Source organism: Passer domesticus, chromosome W (assembly GCF_036417665.1).
Source record: "Passer domesticus isolate bPasDom1 chromosome W, bPasDom1.hap1, whole genome shotgun sequence".
Taxonomy (NCBI): Eukaryota; Metazoa; Chordata; class Aves; order Passeriformes; family Passeridae; genus Passer; species Passer domesticus.
Window position 1 is genome coordinate 31,149,742 of NC_087511.1, and position 22,497 is coordinate 31,172,238.

Consider the following 22,497-nt stretch of genomic DNA (forward strand, 5'->3'; position numbering starts at 1 on the left):
GGCTGCCTGCTGAAATTCCGCACCAATCAGGATGCCTCCCGGACTGAGGGAACCACGACAGGCAACTGTGGCTGGTTTGACAGTGCCACGTGCCTCCTGCAAACTGACATCAGGAACCTGGCCTGCTGAATTTTGTTTCTAAGGGAAAGGCCATGGTTTAGATCCAGGGCCCGGTGGCCTGGAGCGGCCGGCTGCCTGCAGAAATTCCGCACCGATCAGGATGCCTCCCGGACCGAAGGTACCACCGCAGGCAACTGTGGCTGGTTTGACAGTGCCAAGTGCCTCCTGCAAACTGAGATGAGGAACCTGGCCTGGTGCGTTTTGTTTCTCTGGAGAAAGGCCATCATTCGTGTCAAGGGCCCGATGGCCTGGAGTGGCCGGCTGCCTGCTGAAATTCCGCACCGATCAGGATGCCTCCCGGACCGAAGGCACCACCACAGGCAACTGTGGCTGGTTTGACAGTGCCACGTGCCTCCTGAAAACTGACATCAGGAACCTGGCCTGGTGAGTTTTGTTTTTCTGAGGAAAGGCCATGGTTCATGTCCAGGGCCCGGTGGCCGGGAGTGGCCGGCTGCCTGCTGAAATTCCGCACCGATCAGGATGCCTCTCGGACCGAAGGTACCACCGCAGGCAACTGTTGCTGGTTTGACAGTGCCAAGTGCCTCCTCCAAACAGAGATGAGGAACCTGGCCTGGTGAGTTTTGTTTCTCAGGGGAAAGGCCATCGTTCGTGTCAAGGGCCGGATGGCCTGGAGTGGCCGGCTGCCTGCTGAAATTCCGCACCGATCAGGATGCCTCCCGGGCCGAAGGCACCACCACAGGCAACTGTGGCTGGTTTGACAGTGCCAGGTGCCTCCTGAAAACTGACATCAGGAACCTGGCCTGGTGAGTTTTGTTTCTCTGAGGAAAGGCCATGGTTCATGTCCAGGGCCCGGTGGCCGGGAGTGGCCGGCTGCCTGCTGAAATTCCGCACGGATCAGGATACGTCCTAGATGCAAGGTGCCCCCACAGGCAACTGTGGCTGGTTTGACAGTGCCACGTGCCTCCTGCAAACAGACATCAGGAACCTGGCCTGGTGCGTTTTGTTTCTCTGGAGAAAGGCCATAGTTCGTGTCCAGGGCCCGGTGGGCTGGAGTGCCCGGCTGCCTGCTGAAATTCCGCACCGATCAGGATGCCTCTCGGACCGAAGGTACCACCGCAGGCAACTGTTGCTGGTTTGACAGTGCCAAGTGCCTCCTGCAAACAGAGATGAGGAACCTGGCCTGGTGAGTTTTGTTTCTCAGGGGAAAGGCCATCGTTCGTGTCAAGGGCCGGATGGCCTGGAGTGGCCGGCTGCCTGCTGAAATTCCGCACCGATCAGGATGCCTCCCGGGCCGAAGGCACCACCACAGGCAACTGTGGCTGGTTTGACTGTGCCACGTGCCTCCTGAAAACTGACATCAGGAACCTGGCCTGGTGAGTTTTGTTTCTCTGAGGAAAGGCCATGGTTCATGTCCAGGGCCCGGTGGCCGGGAGTGGCCGGCTGCCTGCTGAAATTCCACACGGATCAGGATACGTCCTAGATGCAAGGTGCCCCCACAGGCAACTGTGGCTGGTTTGACAGTGCCAAGTGCCTCCTGCAAACTGACACCAGGAACCTGGCCTGGTGCGTTTTGTTTCTCTGTGGAAAGGCCATCGTTCGTGTCCAGGGCCCGGTGGCCCGGAGTGGCCGGCTGCCTGCTGAAATTCCGCACCGATCAGGATGCCTCCCGGGCCGAAGGTACCACCGCAGACAACTGTGGCTGGTTTGACAGTGCCACGTGCCTCCTGCAAACTGACATCAGGAACCTGGCCTGGTGAGTTTTGTTTCTCTGGGGAAAGGCCATCGTTCGTGTCAAGGGCCCGGTGGCCCGGAGTGGCCGGCTGCCTGCTGAAATTCCGCACCGATCAGGATACCTCCTATATGTAAGGTGCCCCCCCAGGCAACTGTGGCTGGTTTGACAGTGCCAAGTGCCTCCTGCAAACTGACATCAGGAACCTGGCCTGCTGAATTTTGTTTCTAAGGGAAAGGCCATCGTTCGTGTCTAGGGCCCGGTTTCCTGGAGTGGCCGGCTGCCTGCTGAAATTCCGCACCAATCAGAATGCCTCCCGGACTAAAGGAACCACGATAGGCAACTGTGGCTGGTTTGACAGTGCCACGTGCCTCCTGCAAACAGACATCAGGAACCTGGCCTGGTGCGTTTTGTTTCTCTGGGGAAAGGCCATAGTTCGTGTCCAGGGCCCGGTGGCCTGGAGTGCCCGGCTGCCGGCTGAAATTCCGCACCGATCAGGATGCCTCCCGGACCGAAGGTACCACCGCAGGCAACTGTTGCTGGTTTGACAGTGCCAAGTGCCTCCTGCAAACAGAGATGCGGAACCTGGCCTGGTGAGTTTTGTTTCTCAGGGGAAAGGCCATCGTTCGTGTCAAGGGCCGGATGGCCTGGAGTGGCCGGCTGCCTGCTGAAATTCCGCACCGATAAGGATGCCTCCCCGGCCGAAGGTACCACCACAGGCAACTGTGGCTGGTTTGACAGTGCCACGTGCCTCCTGCAAACTGACATCAGGAACCTGGCCTGGTGAGTTTTGTTTCTCTGGGGAAAGGCCATCGTTCCTGTCCGGGGCCGGGTGGCCCCGAGTGGCCGGCTGCCTGCTGAAATTCCACACTGATCAGGATATGTCCCAGATGCAAGGTGCCCCCACAGGCAACTGTGGCTGGTTTGACAGTGCCACGTTCCTCCTGCAAACTGACATGAGGAACCTGGCCTGGTGCGTTTTGTTTCTCAGGGGAAAGTCCATCGTTCGTGTCCAGGGCCCGGTGGCCTGGAGTGGCCGGCTGCCTGCTGAAATTCCGCACCAATCAGGATGCCTCCCGGACTGAAGGTACCACGACAGGCATCTGCGGCTGGTTTGACAGTGCCAATTGCCGCCTGCAAACTGACAGCAGGAACGTGGCCTGGTGACTTGTGTTTCTAAGGGAAAGGCCATGGTTTAGATCCAGGGCCCGGTGGCCCGGAGTGGCCGGCTGCCTGCTGAAATTCCGCACGGATCAGGATGCCTCCTACATGCAAGGTGCCCCCATAGGCAACTGTGGCTGGTTTGACAGTGCCAACTGCCTCCTGCAAACTGACACCAGGAACCTGGCCTGGTGCGTTTTGTTTCTCTGTGGAAAGGCCATCGTTCGTGTCCAGGGCCCGGTGGCCCGGAGTGGCCGGCTGCCTGCTGAAATTCCGCACCGATCAGGATGCCTCCCAGACCGAAGGTACCACCGCAGGCAACTGTGGCTGGTTTGACAGTGCCAATCGCCGCCTGCAAACTGACAGCAGGAACCTGGCCTGGTGACTTTTGTTTCTAAGGGAAAGGCCATGGTTGATATCCAGGGCCCGGTGGCCCGGAGTGGCCGGCGGCCTGCTGAAATTCCGCACGGATCAGGATACGTCCTATATGTAAGGTGCCCCCCCAGGCAACTGTGGCTGGTTTGACAGTGCCAAGTGCTTCCTGCAAACTGACATCAAGAACCTGGCCTGCTGAATTTTGTTTCTAAGGGAAAGGCCATCGTTCGTGTCTAGTGCCCGGTGGCCTGGAGTGGCCGGCTGCCTGCTGAAATTCCGCACGGATCAGGATGCCTCCCGGACTGAGGGAACCACCACAGGAAACTGTGGCTGGTTTGACAGTGCCAAGTGCCTCCTGCAAACTGACATGAGGAACCTGGCCTGGTGCGTTTTGTTTCTCTGTGGAAAGGCCATCGTTCGTGTCCAGGGCCCGGTGGCCCGGAGTGGCCGGCTGCCTGCTGAAATTCCGCACCGATCAGGATGCCTCCCGGGCCGAAGGTACCACCGCAGGCAACTGTGGCTGGTTTGACAGTGCCACGTGCCTCCTGCAAACTGACATCAGGAACCTGGCCTGGTGAGTTTTGTTTCTCTGGGGAAAGGCCATCGTTCGTGTCAAGGGCCCGGTGGCCCGGAGTGGCCGGCTGCCTGCTGAAATTCCGCACCGATCAGGATGCCTCCCGGGCCGAAGGCACCACCACAGGCAACTGTGGCTGGTTTGACAGTGCCACGTGCCTCCTGAAAACTGACATCAGGAACCTGGCCTGGTGAGTTTTGTTTCTCTGAGGAAAGGCCATGGTTCATGTTCAGGGCCCGGTGGCCGGGAGTGGCCGGCTGCCTGCTGAAATTCCGCACGGATCAGGATACGTCCTAGATGCAAGGTGCCCCCACAGGCAACTGTGGCTGGTTTGACAGTGCCAAGTGCCTCCTGCAAACTGACACCAGGAACCTGGCCTGGTGCGTTTTGTTTCTCTGTGGAAAGGCCATCGTTCGTGTCCAGGGCCCGGTGGCCGGGAGTGGCCGGCTGCCTGCTGAAATTCCGCACCGATCAGGATGCCTCCCGGACCGAAGGTACCACCACAGGCAACTGTGGCTGGTTTTACAGTGCCACGTGCCTCCTGCAAACTGACATCAGGAACCTGGCCTGGTGAGTTTTGTTTCTCTGGGGAAAGGCCATCGTTCCTGTCCGGGGCCGGGTGGCCCCGAGTGGCCGGCTGCCTGCTGAAATTCCACACAGATCAGGATATGTCCCAGATGCAAGGTGCCCCCACAGGCAACTGTGGCTGGTTTGACAGTGCCACGTGCCTCCTGCAAACAGACATCAGGAACCTGGCCTGGTGCGTTTTGTTTCTCAGGGGAAAGGCCATCGTTCGTGTCCAGGGCCCGGTGGCCTGGAGTGGCCGGCTGCCTGCTGAAATTCCGCACCAATCAGGATGCCTCCCGGACTGAGGGAACCACGACAGGCAACTGTGGCTGGTTTGACAGTGCCACGTGCCTCCTGCAAACTGACATCAGGAACCTGGCCTGCTGAATTTTGTTTCTAAGGGAAAGGCCATGGTTTAGATCCAGGGCCCGGTGGCCTGGAGCGGCCGGCTGCCTGCAGAAATTCCGCACCGATCAGGATGCCTCCCGGACCGAAGGTACCACCGCAGGCAACTGTGGCTGGTTTGACAGTGCCAAGTGCCTCCTGCAAACTGAGATGAGGAACCTGGCCTGGTGCGTTTTGTTTCTCTGGAGAAAGGCCATCATTCGTGTCAAGGGCCCGATGGCCTGGAGTGGCCGGCTGCCTGCTGAAATTCCGCACCGATCAGGATGCCTCCCGGACCGAAGGCACCACCACAGGCAACTGTGGCTGGTTTGACAGTGCCACGTGCCTCCTGAAAACTAACATCAGGAACCTGGCCTGGTGAGTTTTGTTTTTCTGAGGAAAGGCCATGGTTCATGTCCAGGGCCCGGTGGCCGGGAGTGGCCGGCTGCCTGCTGAAATTCCGCACGGATCAGGATGCCTCCCGGACTAAAGGAACCACGACAGGCAACTGTGGCTGGTTTGACAGTGCCACGTGCCTCCTGCAAACAGACATCAGGAACCTGGCCTGGTGCGTTTTGTTTCTCTGGAGAAAGGCCATAGTTCGTGTCCAGGGCCCGGTGGCCCGGAGTGGCCGGCTGCCTGCTGAAATTCCGCACCGATCAGGATGCCTCTCGGACCGAAGGTACCACCGCAGGCAACTGTTGCTGGTTTGACAGTGCCAAGTGCCTCCTCCAAACAGAGATGAGGAACCTGGCCTGGTGAGTTTTGTTTCTCAGGGGAAAGGCCATCGTTCGTGTCAAGGGCCGGATGGCCTGGAGTGGCCGGCTGCCTGCTGAAATTCCGCACCGATCAGGATGCCTCCCGGGCCGAAGGCACCACCACAGGCAACTGTGGCTGGTTTGACAGTGCCAGGTGCCTCCTGAAAACTGACATCAGGAACCTGGCCTGGTGAGTTTTGTTTCTCTGAGGAAAGGCCATGGTTCATGTCCAGGGCCCGGTGGCCGGGAGTGGCCGGCTGCCTGCTGAAATTCCGCACGGATCAGGATACGTCCTAGATGCAAGGTGCCCCCACAGGCAACTGTGGCTGGTTTGACAGTGCCACGTGCCTCCTGCAAACAGACATCAGGAACCTGGCCTGGTGCGTTTTGTTTCTCTGGAGAAAGGCCATAGTTCGTGTCCAGGGCCCGGTGGGCTGGAGTGCCCGGCTGCCTGCTGAAATTCCGCACCGATCAGGATGCCTCTCGGACCGAAGGTACCACCGCAGGCAACTGTTGCTGGTTTGACAGTGCCAAGTGCCTCCTGCAAACAGAGATGAGGAACCTGGCCTGGTGAGTTTTGTTTCTCAGGGGAAAGGCCATCGTTCGTGTCAAGGGCCGGATGGCCTGGAGTGGCCGGCTGCCTGCTGAAATTCCGCACCGATCAGGATGCCTCCCGGGCCGAAGGCACCACCACAGGCAACTGTGGCTGGTTTGACTGTGCCACGTGCCTCCTGAAAACTGACATCAGGAACCTGGCCTGGTGAGTTTTGTTTCTCTGAGGAAAGGCCATGGTTCATGTCCAGGGCCCGGTGGCCGGGAGTGGCCGGCTGCCTGCTGAAATTCCACACGGATCAGGATACGTCCTAGATGCAAGGTGCCCCCACAGGCAACTGTGGCTGGTTTGACAGTGCCAAGTGCCTCCTGCAAACTGACACCAGGAACCTGGCCTGGTGCGTTTTGTTTCTCTGTGGAAAGGCCATCGTTCGTGTCCAGGGCCCGGTGGCCCGGAGTGGCCGGCTGCCTGCTGAAATTCCGCACCGATCAGGATGCCTCCCGGGCCGAAGGTACCACCGCAGACAACTGTGGCTGGTTTGACAGTGCCACGTGCCTCCTGCAAACTGACATCAGGAACCTGGCCTGGTGAGTTTTGTTTCTCTGGGGAAAGGCCATCGTTCGTGTCAAGGGCCCGGTGGCCCGGAGTGGCCGGCTGCCTGCTGAAATTCCGCACCGATCAGGATACCTCCTATATGTAAGGTGCCCCCCCAGGCAACTGTGGCTGGTTTGACAGTGCCAAGTGCCTCCTGAAAACTGACATCAGGAACCTGGCCTGCTGAATTTTGTTTCTAAGGGAAAGGCCATCGTTCGTGTCTAGGGCCCGGTGGCCTGGAGTGGCCGGCTGCCTGCTGAAATTCCTCACCAATCAGGATGCCTCCCGGACTAAAGGAACCACGACAGGCAACTGTGGCTGGTTTGACAGTGCCACGTGCCTCCTGCAAACAGACATCAGGAACCTGGCCTGGTGCGTTTTGTTTCTCTGGAGAAAGGCCATAGTTCGTGTCCAGGGCCCGGTGGCCCGGAGTGGCCGGCTGCCTGCTGAAATTCCGCACCGATCAGGAGGCCTCTCGGACCGAAGGTACCACCGCAGGCAACTGTTGCTGGTTTGACAGTGCCAAGTGCCTCCTCCAAACAGAGATGAGGAACCTGGCCTGGTGAGTTTTGTTTCTCAGGGGAAAGGCCATCGTTCGTGTCAAGGGCCGGATGGCCTGGAGTGGCCGGCTGCCTGCTGAAATTCCGCACCGATCAGGATGCCTCCCGGGCCGAAGGCACCACCACAGGCAACTGTGGCTGGTTTGACAGTGCCACGTGCCTCCTGAAAACTGACATCAGGAACCTGGCCTGGTGAGTTTTGTTTCTCTGAGGAAAGGCCATGGTTCATGTCCAGGGCCCGGTGGCCGGGAGTGGCCGGCTGCCTGCTGAAATTCCGCACGGATCAGGATACGTCCTAGATGCAAGGTGCCCCCACAGGCAACTGTGGCTGGTTTGACAGTGCCACGTGCCTCCTGCAAACAGACATCAGGAACCTGGCCTGGTGCGTTTTGTTTCTCTGGAGAAAGGCCATAGTTCGTGTCCAGGGCCCGGTGGGCTGGAGTGCCCGGCTGCCTGCTGAAATTCCGCACCGATCAGGATGCCTCTCGGACCGAAGGTACCACCGCAGGCAACTGTTGCTGGTTTGACAGTGCCAAGTGACTCCTGCAAACAGAGATGAGGAACCTGGCCTGGTGAGTTTTGTTTCTCAGGGGAAAGGCCATCGTTCGTGTCAAGGGCCGGATGGCCTGGAGTGGCCGGCTGCCTGCTGAAATTCCGCACCGATCAGGATGCCTCCCGGGCCGAAGGCACCACCACAGGCAACTGTGGCTGGTTTGACAGTGCCACGTGCCTCCTGAAAACTGACATCAGGAACCTGGCCTGGTGAGTTTTGTTTCTCTGAGGAAAGGCCATGGTTCATGTCCAGGGCCCGGTGGCCGGGAGTGGCCGGCTGCCTGCTGAAATTCCACACGGATCAGGATACGTCCTAGATGCAAGGTGCCCCCACAGGCAACTGTGGCTGGTTTGACAGTGCCAAGTGCCTCCTGCAAACTGACACCAGGAACCTGCCCTGGTGCGTTTTGTTTCTCTGTGGAAAGGCCATCGTTCGTGTCCAGGGCCCGGTGGCCTGGAGCGGCCGGCTGCCTGCAGAAATTCCGCACTGATCAGGATGCCTCCCGGACCGAAGGTACCACCGCAGGCAACTGTGGCTGGTTTGACAGTGCCACGTGCCTCCTGCAAACAGACATCAGGAACCTGGCCTGGTGCGTTTTGTTTCTCAGGGGAAAGGCCATCGTTCGTGTCCAGGGCCCGGTGGCCTGGAGTGGCCGGCTGCCTGCTGAAATTCCGCACCAATCAGGATGCCTCCCGGACTGAAGGTACCACGACAGGCATCTGCGGCTGGTTTGACAGTGCCAATTGCCGCCTGCAAACTGACAGCAGGAACCTGGCCTGGTGCGTTTTGTTTCTCTGTGGAAAGGCCATCGTTCGTGTCCAGGGCCCGGTGGCCCGGAGTGGCCGGCTGCCTGCTGAAATTCCGCACCGATCAGGATGCCTCCCAGACCGAAGGTACCACCGCAGGCAACTGTGGCTGGTTTGACAGTGCCAATCGCCGCCTGCAAACTGACAGCAGGAACCTGGCCTGGTGACTTTTGTTTCTAAGGGAAAGGCCATGGTTGATATCCAGGGCCCGGTGGCCCGGAGTGGCCGGCGGCCTGCTGAAATTCCGCACGGATCAGGATACGTCCTATATGTAAGGTGCCCCCCCAGGCAACTGTGGCTGGTTTGACAGTGCCAAGTGCTTCCTGCAAACTGACATCAAGAACCTGGCCTGCTGAATTTTGTTTCTAAGGGAAAGGCCATCGTTCGTGTCTAGTGCCCGGTGGCCTGGAGTGGCCGGCTGCCTGCTGAAATTCCGCACGGATCAGGATGCCTCCCGGACTGAGGGAACCACCACAGGAAACTGTGGCTGGTTTGACAGTGCCAAGTGCCTCCTGCAAACTGACATGAGGAACCTGGCCTGGTGCGTTTTGTTTCTCTGTGGAAAGGCCATCGTTCGTGTCCAGGGCCCGGTGGCCCGGAGTGGCCGGCTGCCTGCTGAAATTCCGCACCGATCAGGATGCCTCCCGGGCCGAAGGTACCACCGCAGGCAACTGTGGCTGGTTTGACAGTGCCACGTGCCTCCTGCAAACTGACATCAGGAACCTGGCCTGGTGAGTTTTGTTTCTCTGGGGAAAGGCCATCGTTCGTGTCAAGGGCCCGGTGGCCCGGAGTGGCCGGCTGCCTGCTGAAATTCCGCACCGATCAGGATGCCTCCCGGGCCGAAGGCACCACCACAGGCAACTGTGGCTGGTTTGACAGTGCCACGTGCCTCCTGAAAACTGACATCAGGAACCTGGCCTGGTGAGTTTTGTTTCTCTGAGGAAAGGCCATGGTTCATGTTCAGGGCCCGGTGGCCGGGAGTGGCCGGCTGCCTGCTGAAATTCCGCACGGATCAGGATACGTCCTAGATGCAAGGTGCCCCCACAGGCAACTGTGGCTGGTTTGACAGTGCCAAGTGCCTCCTGCAAACTGACACCAGGAACCTGGCCTGGTGCGTTTTGTTTCTCTGTGGAAAGGCCATCGTTCGTGTCCAGGGCCCGGTGGCCGGGAGTGGCCGGCTGCCTGCTGAAATTCCGCACCGATCAGGATGCCTCCCGGGCCGAAGGTACCACCACAGGCAACTGTGGCTGGTTTTACAGTGCCACGTGCCTCCTGCAAACTGACATCAGGAACCTGGCCTGGTGAGTTTTGTTTCTCTGGGGAAAGGCCATCGTTCCTGTCCGGGGCCGGGTGGCCCCGAGTGGCCGGCTGCCTGCTGAAATTCCACACAGATCAGGATATGTCCCAGATGCAAGGTGCCCCCACAGGCAACTGTGGCTGGTTTGACAGTGCCACGTGCCTCCTGCAAACAGACATCAGGAACCTGGCCTGGTGCGTTTTGTTTCTCAGGGGAAAGGCCATCGTTCGTGTCCAGGGCCCGGTGGCCTGGAGTGGCCGGCTGCCTGCTGAAATTCCGCACCAATCAGGATGCCTCCCGGACTGAGGGAACCACGACAGGCAACTGTGGCTGGTTTGACAGTGCCACGTGCCTCCTGCAAACTGACATCAGGAACCTGGCCTGCTGAATTTTGTTTCTAAGGGAAAGGCCATGGTTTAGATCCAGGGCCCGGTGGCCTGGAGCGGCCGGCTGCCTGCAGAAATTCCGCACCGATCAGGATGCCTCCCGGACCGAAGGTACCACCGCAGGCAACTGTGGCTGGTTTGACAGTGCCAAGTGCCTCCTGCAAACTGAGATGAGGAACCTGGCCTGGTGCGTTTTGTTTCTCTGGAGAAAGGCCATCATTCGTGTCAAGGGCCCGATGGCCTGGAGTGGCCGGCTGCCTGCTGAAATTCCGCACCGATCAGGATGCCTCCCGGACCGAAGGCACCACCACAGGCAACTGTGGCTGGTTTGACAGTGCCACGTGCCTCCTGAAAACTGACATCAGGAACCTGGCCTGGTGAGTTTTGTTTTTCTGAGGAAAGGCCATGGTTCATGTCCAGGGCCCGGTGGCCGGGAGTGGCCGGCTGCCTGCTGAAATTCCGCACCGATCAGGATGCCTCTCGGACCGAAGGTACCACCGCAGGCAACTGTTGCTGGTTTGACAGTGCCAAGTGCCTCCTCCAAACAGAGATGAGGAACCTGGCCTGGTGAGTTTTGTTTCTCAGGGGAAAGGCCATCGTTCGTGTCAAGGGCCGGATGGCCTGGAGTGGCCGGCTGCCTGCTGAAATTCCGCACCGATCAGGATGCCTCCCGGGCCGAAGGCACCACCACAGGCAACTGTGGCTGGTTTGACAGTGCCAGGTGCCTCCTGAAAACTGACATCAGGAACCTGGCCTGGTGAGTTTTGTTTCTCTGAGGAAAGGCCATGGTTCATGTCCAGGGCCCGGTGGCCGGGAGTGGCCGGCTGCCTGCTGAAATTCCGCACGGATCAGGATACGTCCTAGATGCAAGGTGCCCCCACAGGCAACTGTGGCTGGTTTGACAGTGCCACGTGCCTCCTGCAAACAGACATCAGGAACCTGGCCTGGTGCGTTTTGTTTCTCTGGAGAAAGGCCATAGTTCGTGTCCAGGGCCCGGTGGGCTGGAGTGCCCGGCTGCCTGCTGAAATTCCGCACCGATCAGGATGCCTCTCGGACCGAAGGTACCACCGCAGGCAACTGTTGCTGGTTTGACAGTGCCAAGTGCCTCCTGCAAACAGAGATGAGGAACCTGGCCTGGTGAGTTTTGTTTCTCAGGGGAAAGGCCATCGTTCGTGTCAAGGGCCGGATGGCCTGGAGTGGCCGGCTGCCTGCTGAAATTCCGCACCGATCAGGATGCCTCCCGGGCCGAAGGCACCACCACAGGCAACTGTGGCTGGTTTGACTGTGCCACGTGCCTCCTGAAAACTGACATCAGGAACCTGGCCTGGTGAGTTTTGTTTCTCTGAGGAAAGGCCATGGTTCATGTCCAGGGCCCGGTGGCCGGGAGTGGCCGGCTGCCTGCTGAAATTCCACACGGATCAGGATACGTCCTAGATGCAAGGTGCCCCCACAGGCAACTGTGGCTGGTTTGACAGTGCCAAGTGCCTCCTGCAAACTGACACCAGGAACCTGGCCTGGTGCGTTTTGTTTCTCTGTGGAAAGGCCATCGTTCGTGTCCAGGGCCCGGTGGCCCGGAGTGGCCGGCTGCCTGCTGAAATTCCGCACCGATCAGGATGCCTCCCGGGCCGAAGGTACCACCGCAGACAACTGTGGCTGGTTTGACAGTGCCACGTGCCTCCTGCAAACTGACATCAGGAACCTGGCCTGGTGAGTTTTGTTTCTCTGGGGAAAGGCCATCGTTCGTGTCAAGGGCCCGGTGGCCCGGAGTGGCCGGCTGCCTGCTGAAATTCCGCACCGATCAGGATACCTCCTATATGTAAGGTGCCCCCCCAGGCAACTGTGGCTGGTTTGACAGTGCCAAGTGCCTCCTGAAAACTGACATCAGGAACCTGGCCTGCTGAATTTTGTTTCTAAGGGAAAGGCCATCGTTCGTGTCTAGGGCCCGGTGGCCTGGAGTGGCCGGCTGCCTGCTGAAATTCCTCACCAATCAGGATGCCTCCCGGACTAAAGGAACCACGACAGGCAACTGTGGCTGGTTTGACAGTGCCACGTGCCTCCTGCAAACAGACATCAGGAACCTGGCCTGGTGCGTTTTGTTTCTCTGGAGAAAGGCCATAGTTCGTGTCCAGGGCCCGGTGGCCCGGAGTGGCCGGCTGCCTGCTGAAATTCCGCACCGATCAGGAGGCCTCTCGGACCGAAGGTACCACCGCAGGCAACTGTTGCTGGTTTGACAGTGCCAAGTGCCTCCTCCAAACAGAGATGAGGAACCTGGCCTGGTGAGTTTTGTTTCTCAGGGGAAAGGCCATCGTTCGTGTCAAGGGCCGGATGGCCTGGAGTGGCCGGCTGCCTGCTGAAATTCCGCACCAATCAGGATGCCTCCCGGACTGAAGGTACCACGACAGGCATCTGCGGCTGGTTTGACAGTGCCAATTGCCGCCTGCAAACTGACAGCAGGAACCTGGCCTGGTGAGTTTTGTTTCTCTGAGGAAAGGCCATGGTTCATGTCCAGGGCCCGGTGGCCGGGAGTGGCCGGCTGCCTGCTGAAATTCCGCACCGATCAGGATGCCTCTCGGACCGAAGGTACCACCGCAGGCAACTGTTGCTGGTTTGACAGTGCCAAGTGCCTCCTGCAAACAGAGATGAGGAACCTGTCCTGGTGAGTTTTGTTTCTCAGGGGAAAGGCCATCGTTCGTGTCAAGGGCCGGATGGCCTGGAGTGGCCGGCTGCCTGCTGAAATTCCGCACCGATCAGGATGCCTCCCGGGCCGAAGGCACCACCGCAGGCAACTGTGGCTGGTTTGACAGTGCCACGTGCCTCCTGAAAACTGACATCAGGAACCTGGCCTGGTGAGTTTTGTTTCTCTGAGGAAAGGCCATGGTTCATGTCCAGGGCCCGGTGGCCGGGAGTGGCCGGCTGCCTGCTGAAATTCCGCACGGATCAGGATATGTCCTAGATGCAAGGTGCCCCCACAGGCAACTGTGGCTGGTTTGACAGTGCCACGTGCCTCCTGCAAACAGACATCAGGAACCTGGCCTGGTGCGTTTTGTTTCTCTGGAGAAAGGCCATAGTTCGTGTCCAGGGCCCGGTGGGCTGGAGTGCCCGGCTGCCTGCTGAAATTCCGCACCGATCAGGATGCCTCTCGGACCGAAGGTACCACCGCAGGCAACTGTTGCTGGTTTGACAGTGCCAAGTGCCTCCTGCAAACAGAGATGAGGAACCTGGCCTGGTGAGTTTTGTTTCTCAGGGGAAAGGCCATCGTTCGTGTCAAGGGCCGGATGGCCTGGAGTGGCCGGCTGCCTGCTGAAATTCCGCACCGATCAGGATGCCTCCCGGGCCGAAGGCACCACCACAGGCAACTGTGGCTGGTTTGACAGTGCCACGTGCCTCCTGAAAACTGACATCAGGAACCTGGCCTGGTGAGTTTTGTTTCTCTGAGGAAAGGCCATGGTTCATGTCCAGGGCCCGGTGGCCGGGAGTGGCCGGCTGCCTGCTGAAATTCCACACGGATCAGGATACGTCCTAGATGCAAGGTGCCCCCACAGGCAACTGTGGCTGGTTTGACAGTGCCAAGTGCCTCCTGCAAACTGACATCAGGAACCTGCCCTGGTGCGTTTTGTTTCTCTGTGGAAAGGCCATCGTTCGTGTCCAGGGCCCGGTGGACTGGAGCGGCCGGCTGCCTGCAGAAATTCCGCACCGATCAGGATGCCTCCCGGACCGAAGGTACCACCGCAGGCAACTGTGGCTGGTTTGACAGTGCCAAGTGCCTCCTGCAAACAGTCATCAGGAACCTGGCCTGGTGCGTTTTGTTTCTCTGGGGAAAGGCCATAGGTCGTGTCCGGGGCCCGGTGGCCTGGAGTGGGCGGCTGCCTGCTGAAATTCCGCACCGATCAGGATGCCTCCCGGACCGAAGGTACCACCGCAGGCAACTGTGGCTGGTTTGACAGTGCCAAGTGCCTCCTGCAAACTGAGATGAGGAACCTGGCCTGGTGAGTTTTGTTTCTCAGGGGAAAGGCCATCGTTCGTGTCAAGGGCCCGATGGCCTGGAGCGGCCGGCTGCCTGCTGAAATTCCGCACGGATCAGGATACGTCCTAGATGCAAGGTGCCCCCACAGGCAACTGTGGCTGGTTTGACAGTGCCAAGTGCCTCCTGCAAACTGACACCAGGAACCTGCCCTGGTGCGTTTTGTTTCTCTGTGGAAAGGCCATCGTTCGTGTCCAGGGCCCGGTGGCCCGGAGTGGCCGGCTGCCTGCTGAAATTCCGCACCGATCAGGATGCCTCCCGGGCCGAAGGCACCACCACAGGCAACTGCGGCTGGTTTGACAGAGCCACGTGCCTCCTGCAAACTGACATCAGGAACCTGGCCTGGTGAGTTTTGTTTCCCTGAGGAAAGGCCATCGTTCCTGTCCAGGGCCCGGTGGCCGGGAGTGGCCGGCTGCCTGCTGAAATTCCGCACGGATCAGGATACGTCCTAGATGCAAGGTGCCCCCACAGGCAACTGTGGCTGGTTTGACAGTGCCACGTGCCTCCTGCAAACAGACATCAGGAACCTGGCCTGGTGCGTTTTGTTTCTCAGGGGAAAGGCCATCGTTCGTGTCCAGGGCCCGGTGGCCTGGAGTGGCCGGCTGCCTGCTGAAATTCCGCACCAATCAGGATGCCTCCCGGACTGAAGGTACCACGACAGGCATCTGCGGCTGGTTTGACAGTGCCAATTGCCGCCTGCAAACTGACAGCAGGAACCTGGCCTGGTGACTTGTGTTTCTAAGGGAAAGGCCATGGTTTAGATCCAGGGCCCGGTGGCCCGGAGTGGCCGACTGCCTGCTGAAATTCCGCACGGATCAGGATGCCTCCTACATGCAAGGTGCCCCCATAGGCAACTGTGGCTGGTTTGACAGTGCCAAGTGCCTCCTGCAAACTGACACCAGGAACCTGGCCTGGTGCGTTTTGTTTCTCTGTGGAAAGGCCATCGTTCGTGTCCAGGGCCCGGTGGCCCGGAGTGGCCGGCTGCCTGCTGAAATTCCGCACCGATCAGGATGCCTCCCAGACCGAAGGTACCACCGCAGGCAACTGTGGCTGGTTTGACAGTGCCAAGTGCCTCCTGCAAACTGACATCAGGAACCTGGCCTGGTGAGTTTTGTTTCTCAGGGGAAAGGCCATCGTTCGTGTCCAGGGCCCGATGGCCTGGAGTGGCCAGCTGCCTGCTGAAATTCCGCACCGATCAGGATGCCTCCCGGACTAAAGGAACCACGACAGGCAACTGTGGCTGGTTTGACAGTGCCACGTGCCTCCTGCAAACAGACATCAGGAACCTGGCCTGGTGCGTTTTGTTTCTCAGGGGAAAGGCTATCGTTCGTGTCCAGGGCCCGGTGGCCTGGAGTGGCCGGCTGCCTGCTGAAATTCCGCACCAATCAGGATGCCTCCCGGACCGAAGGTACCACCGCAGGCAACTGTTGCTGGTTTGACAGTGCCAAGTGCCTCCTGCAAACAGAGATGAGGAACCTGGCCTGGTGAGTTTTGTTTCTCAGGGGAAAGGCCATCGTTCGTGTCAAGGGCCGGATGGCCTGGAGTGGCCGGCTGCCTGCTGAAATTCCGCACCGATCAGGATGCCTCCAGGGCCGAAGGCACCACGACAGGCAACTGTGGCTGGTTTGACAGTGCCACGTGCCTCCTGCAAACTGACATCAGGAACCTGGCCTGGTGAGTTTTGTTTCTCTGAGGAAAGGCCATGGTTCATGTCCAGGGCCCGGTGGCCGGGAGTGGCCGGCTGCCTGCTGAAATTCCGCACGGATCAGGGTACGTCCTAGATGCAAGGTGCCCCCACAGGCAACTGTGGCTGGTTTGACAGTGCCAAGTGCCTCCTGCAAACTGACACCAGGAACCTGGCCTGGTGCATTTTGTTTCTCTGTGGAAAGGCCATCGTTCGCGTCCAGGGGCCGGTGGCCCGGAGTGGCCGGCTGCCTGCTGAAATTCCGCACCAATCAGGATGCCTCCCGGGCCGAAGGTACCACCACAGGCAACTGTGGCTGGTTTGACAGTGCCACGTGCCTCCTGCAAACTGACATCCGGAACCTGGCCTGGTGAGTTTTGTTTCTCTGGGGAAAGGCCATCGTTCCTGCCCGGGGCCGGTGGCCCGGAGTGGCCGGCTGCCTGCTGAAATTCCACACAGATCAGGATATGTCCCAGATGCAAGGTGCCCCCACAGGCAACTGTGGCTGGTTTGACAGTGCCACGTGCCTCCTGCAAACAGACATCAGGAACCTGGCCTGGTGCGTTTTGTTTCTCAGGGGAAAGGCCATCGTTCGTGTCCAGGGCCCGGTGGCCTGGAGTGGCCGGCTGCCTGCTGAAATTCCGCACCAATCAGGATGCCTCCCGGACTGAAGGTACCACGACAGGCATCTGCGGCTGGTTTGACAGTGCCAATTGCCGCCTGCAAACTGACAGCAGGAACCTGGCCTGGTGACTTGTGTTTCTAAGGGAAAGGCCATGGTTTAGATCCAGGGCCCGGTGGCCCGGAGTGGCCGGCTGCCTGCTGAAATTCCGCACCGATCAGGATGCCTCCCAGATTGAAGGTACCACCGCAGGCAACTGTGGCTGGTTTGACAGTGCCAAGTGCCTCCTGCAAACTGAGATGAGGAACCTGGCCTGGTGAGTTTTGTTTCTCAGGGGAAAGGCCATCGTTCGTGTCCAGGGCCCGATGGCCTGGAGTGGCCGGCTGCCTGCTGAAATTCCGCACCGATCAGGATGCCTCCCGGACTAAAGGAACCACGACAGGCAACTGTGGCTGGTTTGACAGTGCCAAGTGCCTCCTGCAAACTGACATCAGGAACCTGGCCTGGTGCGTTTTGTTTCTCAGGGGAAAGGCCATCGTTCGTGTCCAGGACCCGATGGCCTGGTGTGGCCGGCTGCCTGCTGAAATTCCGCGCCGATCAGGACGCCGCCCGGACCGAAGGTACCACCACAGGCAACTGTGGCTGGTTTGACAGTGCCACGTGCCTCCTGCAAACTGACATCAGGAACCTGGCCTGGTGAGTTTTGTTTCTCTGGGGAAAGGCCATCGTTCCTGTCCGGCGCCGGGTGGCCCCGAGTGGCCTGCTGCCTGCTGAAATTCCACACAGATCAGGATGCCTCCCGGACTGAAGGTACCACGACAGGCATCTGCGGCTGGTTTGACAGTGCCAATCGCCGCCTGCAAACTGACAGCAGGAACCTGGCCTGGTGACTTTTGTTTCTAAGGGAAAGGCCATGGTTGATATCCAGGGCCCGGTGGCCCGGAGTGGCCGGCTGCCTGCTGAAATTCCGCACGGATCAGGATACGTCCTATATGCAAGGTGCCCCCCCAGGCAACTGTGGCTGGTTTGACAGTGCCAAGTGCTTCCTGCAAACTGACATCAAGAACCTGGCCTGCTGAATTTTGTTTCTAAGGGAAAGGCCATCGTTCGTGTCTAGGGCCCGGTGGCCTGGAGTGGCCGGCTGCCTGCTGAAATTCCGCACGGATCAGGATGCCTCCCGGACTGAGGGAACCACCACAGGAAACTGTGGCTGGTTTGACAGTGCCAAGTGCCTCCTGCAAACTGACATGAGGAACCTGGCCTGGTGCGTTTTGTTTCTCTGTGGAAAGGCCATCGTTCGTGTCCAGGGCCCGGTGGCCCGGAGTGGCCGGCTGCCTGCTGAAATTCCGCACCGATCAGGATGCCTCCCGGGCCGAAGGTACCACCGCAGGCAACTGTGGCTGGTTTGACAGTGCCACGTGCCTCCTGCAAATTGACATCAGGAACCTGGCCTGGTGAGTTTTGTTTCTCTGGGGAAAGGCCATCGTTCGTGTCAAGGGCCCGGTGGCCCGGAGTGGCCGGCTGCCTGCTGAAATTCCGCACCGATCAGGATGCCTCCCGGGCCGAAGGCACCACCACAGGCAACTGTGGCTGGTTTGACAGTGCCACGTGCCTCCTGAAAACTGACATCAGGAACCTGGCCTGGTGAGTTTTGTTTCTCTGAGGAAAGGCCATGGTTCATGTCCAGGGCCCGGTGGCCGGGAGTGGCCGGCTGCCTGCTGAAATTCCGCACGGATCAGGATATGTCCTAGATGCAAGGTGCCCCCACAGGCAACTGTGGCTGGTTTGACAGTGCCACGTGCCTCCTGCAAACAGACATCAGGAACCTGGCCTGGTGCGTTTTGTTTCTCTCGAGAAAGGTCATAGTTCGTGTCCAGGGCCCGGTGGGCTGGAGTGCCCGGCTGCCTGCTGAAATTCCGCACCGATCAGGATGCCTCTCGGACCGAAGGTACCACCGCAGGCAACTGTTGCTGGTTTGACAGTGCCAAGTGCCTCCTGCAAACAGAGATGAGGAACCTGGCCTGGTGAGTTTTGTTTCTCAGGGGAAAGGCCATCGTTCGTGTCAAGGGCCGGATGGCCTGGAGTGGCCGGCTGCCTGCTGAAATTCCGCACCGATCAGGATGCCTCCCGGGCCGAAGGCACCACCACAGGCAACTGTGGCTGGTTTGACAGTGCCACGTGCCTCCTGAAAACTGACATCAGGAACCTGGCCTGGTGAGATTTGTTTCTCTGAGGAAAGGCCATGGTTCATGTCCAGGGCCCGGTGGCCGGGAGTGGCCGGCTGCCTGCTGAAATTCCACACGGATCAGGATACGTCCTAGATGCAAGGTGCCCCCACAGGCAACTGTGGCTGGTTTGACAGTGCCAAGTGCCTCCTGCAAACTGACATCAGGAACCTGCCCTGGTGCGTTTTGTTTCTCTGTGGATAGGCCATCGTTCGTGTCCAGGGCCCGGTGGCCTGGAGCGGCCGGCTGCCTGCAGAAATTCCGCACCGATCAGGATGCCTCCCGGACCGAAGGTACCACCGCAGGCAACTGTGGCTGGTTTGACAGTGCCAAGTGCCTCCTGCAAACAGTCATCAGGAACCTGGCCTGGTGCGTTTTGTTTCTCTGGGGAAAGGCCATAGTTCGTGTCCGGGGCCCGGTGGCCTGGAGTGGGCGGCTGCCTGCTGAAATTCCGCACCGATCAGGATGCCTCCCGGACCGAAGGTACCACCGCAGGCAACTGTGGCTGGTTTGACAGTGCCAAGTGCCTCCTGCAAACTGAGATGAGGAACCTGGCCTGGTGAGTTTTGTTTCTCAGGGGAAAGGCCATCGTTCGTGTCAAGGGCCCGATGGCCTGGAGCGGCCGGCTGCCTGCTGAAATTCCGCACGGATCAGGATACGTCCTAGATGCAAGGTGCCCCCACAGGCAACTGTGGCTGGTTTGACAGTGCCAAGTGCCTCCTGCAAACTGACACCAGGAACCTGCCCTGGTGCGTTTTGTTTCTCTGTGGAAAGGCCATCGTTCGTGTCCAGGGCCCGGTGGCCCGGAGTGGCCGGCTGCCTGCTGAAATTCCGCACCAATCAGGATGCCTCCCGGACTGAAGGAACCACGACAGGCATCTGCGGCTGGTTTGACAGTGCCAATTGCCGCCTGCAAACTGACAGCAGGAACCTGGCCTGGTGACTTGTGTTTCTAAGGGAAAGGCCATGGTTTAGATCCAGGGCCCGGTGGCCCGGAGTGGCCGGCTGCCTGCTGAAATTCCGCACCGATCAGGATGCCTCCTACATGCAAGGTGCCCCCATAGGCAACTGTGGCTGGTTTGACAGTGCCAAGTGCCTCCTGCAAACTGACACCAGGAACCTGGCCTGGTGCGTTTTGTTTCTCTGTGGAAAGGCCATCGTTCGTATCCAGGGCCCGGTGGCCCGGAGTGGCCGGCTGCCTGCTGAAATTCCGCACCGATCAGGATGCCTCCCAGACCGAAGGTACCACCGCAGGCAACTGTGGTTGGTTTGACAGTGCCAAGTGCCTCCTGCAAACTGACATCAGGAACCTGGCCTGGTGAGTTTTGTTTCTCAGGGGAAAGGCCATCGTTCGTGTCCAGGGCCCGATGGCCTGGAGCGGCCGGCTGCCTGCTGAAATTCCGCACCAATCAGGATACGTCCTAGATGCAAGGTGCCCCCACAGGCAACTGTGGCTGGTTTGACAGTGCCAAGTGCCTCCGGCAAACTGACACCAGGAACCTGGCCTGGTGCATTTTGTTTCTCTGTGGAAAGGCCATCGTTCGCGTCCAGGGGCCGGTGGCCCGGAGTGGCCGGCTGCCTGCTGAAATTCCGCACCAATCAGGATGCCTCCCGGGCCGAAGGTACCACCACAGGCAACTGTGGCTGGTTTGACAGTGCCACGTGCCTCCTGCAAACAGACATGAGGAACCTGGCCTGGTGAGTTTTGTTTCTCTGGGGAAAGGCCATCGTTCCTGCCCGGGGCCGGTGGCCCGGAGTGGCCGGCTGCCTGCTGAAATTCCACACAGATCAGGATATGTCCCAGATGCAAGGTGCCCCCACAGGCAACTGTGGCTGGTTTGACAGTGCCACGTGCCTCCTGCAAACAGACATCAGGAACCTGGCCTGGTGCGTTTTGTTTCTCAGGGGAAAGGCCATCGTTCGTGTCCAGGGCCCGGTGGCCTGGAGTGGCCGGCTGCCTGCTGAAATTCCGCACCAATCAGGATGCCTCCCGGACTGAAGGTACCACGACAGGCATCTGCGGCTGGTTTGACAGTGCCAATTGCCGCCTGCAAACTGACAGCAGGAACCTGGCCTGGTGACTTGTGTTTCTAAGGGAAAGGCCATGGTTTAGATCCAGGGCCCGGTGGCCCGGAGTGGCCGGCTGCCTGCTGAAATTCCGCACCGATCAGGATGCCTCTCGGACCGAAGGTACCACCGCAGGCAACTGTGGCTGGTTTGACAGTGCCAAGTGCCTCCTGCAAACTGAGATGAGGAACCTGGCCTGGTGAGTTTTCTTTCTCAGGGGAAAGGCCATCGTTCGTGTCCAGGGCCCGATGGCCTGGAGTGGCCGGCTGCCTGCTGAAATTCCGCACCGATCAGGATGCCTCCCGGACTAAAGGAACCACGACAGGCAACTGTGGCTGGTTTGACAGTGCCAAGTGCCTCCTGCAAACTGACATCAGGAACCTGGCCTGGTGCGTTTTGTTTCTCAGGGGAAAGGCCATTGTTCGTGTCCAGGGCCCGATGGCCTGGTGTGGCCGGCTGCCTGCTGAAATTCCGCGCCGATCAGGACGCCGCCCGGACCGAAGGTACCACCACAGGCAACAGTGGCTGGTTTGACAGTGCCACGTGCCTCCTGCAAACTGACATCAGGAACCTGGCCTGGTGAGTTTTGTTTCTCTGGGGAAAGGCCATCGTTCCTGTCCGGGGCCGGGTGGCCCCGAGTGGCCTGCTGCCTGCTGAAATTCCACACAGATCAGGATGCCTCCCGGACTGAAGGTACCACGACAGGCATCTGCGGCTGGTTTGACAGTGCCAATCGCCGCCTGCAAACTGACAGCATGAACCTGGCCTGGTGACTTTTGTTTCTAAGGGAAAGGCCATGGTTGATATCCAGGGCCCGGTGGCCCGGAGTGGCCGGCTGCCTGCTGAAATTCCGCACGGATCAGGATACGTCCTATATGTAAGGTGCCCCCCCAGGCAACTGTGGCTGGTTTGACAGTGCCAAGTGCTTCCTGAAAACTGACATCAAGAACCTGGCCTGCTGAATTTTGTTTCTAAGGGAAAGGCCATCGTTCGTGTCTAGGGCCCGGTGGCCTGGAGTGGTCGGCTGCCTGCTGAAATTCCGCACGGATCAGGATGCCTCCCGGACTGAGGGAACCACCACAGGAAACTGTGGCTGGTTTGACAGTGCCAAGTGCCTCCTGCAAACTGACATGAGGAACCTGGCCTGGTGCGTTTTGTTTCTCTGTGGAAAGGCCATCGTTCGTGTCAAGGGCCCGGTGGCCCGGAGTGGCCGGCTGCCTGCTGAAATTCCGCACCGATCAGGATGCCTCCCGGGCCGAAGGCACCACCACAGGCAACTGTGGCTGGTTTGACAGTGCCACGTGCCTCCTGAAAACTGACATCAGGAACCTGGCCTGGTGAGTTTTGTTTCTCTGAGGAAAGGCCATGGTTCATGTTCAGGGCCCGGTGGCCGGGAGTGGCCGGCTGCCTGCTGAAATTCCGCACGGATCAGGATACGTCCTAGATGCAAAGTGCCCCCACAGGCAACTGTGGCTGGTTTGACAGTGGCAAGTGCCTCCT